Here is a 5,046-nt window from a genome sequence, read left to right as displayed (position 1 = left end):
ATCACCTTTTTGGGGGGGTTCCCATTGATCCTCATGGAAAGATTTTTAGAAAGATTATTAATTTAACTTACTTCAATTTTCTAGTTCTAAAATTTATTCATTGTGATAGCCATTGGTCAAGTTAACATCCAAATATGTTCTTTTTGACAGATACCTGTGTTCAAAAGAGCTATTTTATCATATAAACAATACAAGCCTTCCAATTGAATGACATATCTATGATACATTCACTTACTATGATTTAAGTTCTTTAGTTAGGAAATTGTGTGGAATTTTAGATATTCTTTCCACTACAACAAAGATTTATTGTTTCCATATTGGGTCAAGCACTAAGTTTGGAACTAGGACTATCATAGCGAAAATTAGAAAGGTCGCACTTTCATGAAGCAGGATACTAATTTCTAGAGATAGATGATAAATATACCTGAGATATTTATTTCACTCATTAGTACTCCTACTAAAAGTTAAGTCAACTTTCCATTAACTGCTTAAAAACTAGTTAGGCAGGCGTAAAACACATGAGTTTTCCATTCAAATCACTTTCAGTCTTTTAAGTTATTAGGTTTGCGAGTGTATAATCAAATTCTTTTTCTCTTATTGTTTAGAAGAATTTAATGACTATTATCAGAGCCTAAGAGGACATTAATCTATATTAATGAAATTCTTAATTTAGGACTCCATGGCAACTATCAACATGATCAGAGCACTGGGATGTTGTTGCTACTACTGAGGCAGTAGTAGTCAGTCCATGAAGGCTTAGCTTAAGATTCCAATCCAGGGCTGCCAATGTGGCTCAGTCATAGAGTGTTTATCGAGCATGCATGAGGCTCTGGGTTCAACTCCCAGTACCACATACATAGGAAAATAAAACAAAACAAAACATTAATCTTGTGTGTTGCTTCACTTATAGCTTCCATTTTGAATCAACTGCACATACATACTGTGGAACTTCCCTGAGCTTATAATAGCATTTTTGGTTTCTTGGGTTGTGCTTTGCTCATTTTTTTCCTTTTTTTCTTTTTCTTTTGCCTTCCATGTTGTGTGTGGGCAGTCTGTTTTCAACAAACTTGAAATATTTGTCATTTTCTGACAAAACCTTTCACTGGTTGGGTTCTTCATCTTAGCCATCTTTGCCACTTCTTTCTTGTTCTTATTTTTTACTGACTGCTTTCTCTTCCTTCTTTTTTTTCACTTTCTTCTTGAACTCTTTTCTTCTCTTTATTTTTAAAAAAAATACCTCTGTCCACTAATATGAACACATCTGTCCATTTTTGCTTGGTAATCGGACCTATACATGGTAGTTCCAAAAGCCACAAGGAAGAAGTCCAATAATGTTTTGCTTCGGAACATCATTTTATTCCTCACCCCTACCCAGAAGCTCTTGGGAAACCCAGAAGAGGAAACCACCTTGCATTTTCCTGTTTGAGGCCCTGGAAGTGGCCCAAGTCTCAAATTCACAACCTTGCTCTACCTTCAGGTGTTGTTGGAATTCAGAAGGGTGTGGACAATTGCCAAAGAGGAAAAACAAAACAAAACAAAAAAACAGCTCGGGGACATCCTACAGGATGTCACAGTGCCTGAGCTCAGGGTATGGTTTCAATCTAAAATTCAGTTTATAACTGATCTATTTATCAAAAGTCATGCTATTTATGTAACACTGACAACCAACAGGAAAATAAAACTATAAATGCATTTTTTATATTAGTTCAGAAATAACAAGGGCTAGGGCCTACCAATTTAAATTGTTATTCATGCTGTATTTAATTGCTAAATTGTTTGAAATAATAATCTACTTTAGATATTCACTTTACCAATGGTTTGAACAGTTGTTCAGGTTAAAATATTGCTTGGATCCTGTGTGCATGCGCATGGTGTACTTGCTTTGTCTTGTGCCTTAGAAATCAGATCTTGCTAGAGACAGATATAGGGATTTTATATATAGCTGAAAGAATTTTAGCATCCATGGAGGAGAAATATCAGAGTAGTAGGGCTTTTTATTTAGTTTTGTTTCTCTTTTCTTTTTAAGTTATGTGCAATGCAGTTAAGAGCGAGCTCTGCTGATGTGGCTGCCTTAGACAACTGCAGCTGAACCACATTATGATAAGAAACTTCTGTCTCTACTACCAATTCCTTCATTTTGAAACATTAAATGTTTTCTACATTTTTTTTTTTGCTTATCAAAACATTTGTTTGCCATTATGGAGGCATAAGTAATGTATTCTTAGATTGGAGTGGGAAACATTAACAATTTTATGATAAAATGTAAGCAAGTTGACATCTTCATTTTTGGGGGTGTTTTTGTTAAACTTTTTATTAGAAGCATATTGCTACTTGTAATCAGTAAATTTGGCAAACAGGACATCTAGCATCTTATCTGGCAATAAAAGCAAATCATTACTTTATTTCAATTCATTTTTTAAGCTGTAAAAGGAAAAGAAGCCACAAGTCAATAATAAATTAAACATAAAAGCACAAACCCTAAGGCTAGTCAGTGACAAGAGATGGCACTTCTCAATGTTATATTTGGAATGAATAAATAAAAATTATAGCCGGGCAAGCACATTAGTTTGAACTTGAAACAAATTATTTTTTAAGTAAGCAAATCATTATAATCCCTAGTTTACAAAATTATGGTAGATATTTTATGTTTCTTAGCATCATAGTTACTGACTGAAATCCAATAACATTTTATTTCTAGGGGAACTTGAGTTCACTTGAAGTTTTTTAGTAAACCTTAATAAAAATAAATTTCTGTTGTTTATGTTTGTATACGTAAAGAATTTAAGAGATATGTTCAGATATCTGGTAAATTCAAAACCAGCCTCATAACCAAGGTGAATTAGGGTGAATGTCACTATTAATGAGATTAAAATTTGTAACTGCAATGTTAGAATTCACTAAAAAACAAACAAACAAACAAACAAAAAAAACACCTCATTTAATTCCATTAAATGTCTCTGCCCAGAGAGCAGTAGGGTAATGGAAAGTGAAATAGATTTATGTTTAAAAGTCTCACTTTAGTCTAGTTCTGATATTGTTGGAACTTTGCCAAGTCACTGGATAGTGTTCTTATTAACAAAATACAATTTTGTGACAATGTAATAAAGCATTTTATGAGATGATATTTTGAAAAAGTTAAATATATATGAAATTATAAATTCTTATTGTATATAATATTGATTTATATATTTTAAGTTAGTAATAGTTCATTGTATCAGAAATAAATCACAAACTTCATACTGACTTGGATTTTGTTCCAAAGATGATACCTCTACAGTTTCTGGGTCTGGAAGGTAATGAAAGTAATCAGCTCTCACCAAGATTTAAATCCCACTAGGTTAGGTGAGGCTTAAGACAATATAAGAAAACAGGAGAGGGAGCAAGTTGACATGGGTGAAATATAGACAAATTCCTACGAGGAAGACAAAATTCAATGCTTACTATTCCACAGGCCAAATAGTTCTAGAATTGGTACTTTAAAGCATATACTGCTTTAATTACATATATAATAACCCTTATTCCAAATAAGATCCTATTCTGAAATTCCAGGTGGACATATATATTTGGTGTTTGAACCATTGCAGTCACCAAGGTCTCTAACCCCAATGCACACATAACTTCTCTCAGTTATTCAATTAATACTAACCTCGGTATTGAGGAAAAGAGATTACATAGATTCAATTAAAATAACAATCATTAATCTTAAAATGTGAAGATTTTCTGGATGGGCTTGACCCATCTATACAATATCTTAAAATCTGAGTCTGCAAAGTAGATGCAAAGGAATTCTGAGATTTGAAGTATGAGGGAGACTTGACATATGGGAAATTCTCACCTGGACCAGGCCACATGAGAAGGTGAGTGCCTATTTTGTAGATGGTAAAGGAAGCAACCAGGTGAAAGGCAGGCAAAAGGGGAGGCCACCCTATGACAAGAAAAAACTGGATTCTGTCAGCAATGTGATCAATCAGATGAGAAAGTAGCTCTTGTTAAAACTTAATTTAACCTTTTGTGGGCCCTTGAACAGAAAGCCTAGCTGTGTCATGACTAAACATCTGACCTACAGAACTATATGCCAACAGATGTGTGTTTTTTAAAATTGCAGTGTCTATGATAATTTTCATAATAGCCTTAGAAAATAATACAATAATCATTGATATAAATAATGCAAATAATAGAAGGATTCAACCACTTTTGGGATATAAATTAACATATAAAACTCAGAGGCCTTTGTATACATAAATAAGGATTATTAGAATGATTAATACCAACAAAAACAAAAAAAAACAACCCCTTTATTCATAATAAATAGGAGCTGGGAGCAGTGGCACATGCCTGTTATCCCAGTGGCTTAGGAGTCTGAGACAGGAGGATCATGAGATGAAAGGCAGCCTAAACAATGGTGAGGCGCTAAGAAACTCAGTGAGACCTGTCTCTAAATAAAACACAAAATGAGGCTAGTGATGTGGCTCACTGGTCAAGTGCCCCTGAGTTCAATCCCTGGTACTAAAAAACAAAAACAAAAAACCCAGTAACAATAGGAATACTATATATGTTGGATTAAAATTAGTAAAGAATGTTCAAAACTTAGAAAATTTAAAAATTACTAAAAGATTTAAGAGTACACTTGAACAAAAAATTATGCTTACTTTAGATTACAATATTATTGCACTCAAATATTGGTTTTTCTTGTCTAACTTATAAATTTAATATGAATTAAATTAAACACTCAACAAAATTTTCTGGCACTAGAAAACATGATACTAAATTTAATATGGAAAATATACAAAAATAATATCAAGGAAACAATGAAAAAGATCTGAATGTGTATTAGTCATTTTTACATATTATAAATCTCATACAATACATACAGTGTTATGCAGAGATGAACAGAAAGATCAATAAATAGTATAGAGGTCCTATAAACTACCTAACTCTATATGAGTACTTATTTAAGAGAAAGGTGATTCTAAAATCATTAGGACTAAAACTTAAATAATGTTTAGTCCAAGTGTTTGGCTATGTAAAAAAATATATATATATATA

This window comes from Marmota marmota, unplaced genomic scaffold (genome assembly GCF_001458135.2).
Source record: "Marmota marmota marmota unplaced genomic scaffold, marMar, whole genome shotgun sequence".
NCBI classification, from domain to species: domain Eukaryota; kingdom Metazoa; phylum Chordata; class Mammalia; order Rodentia; family Sciuridae; genus Marmota; species Marmota marmota.
This window is presented reverse-complemented; position numbering follows the sequence as displayed.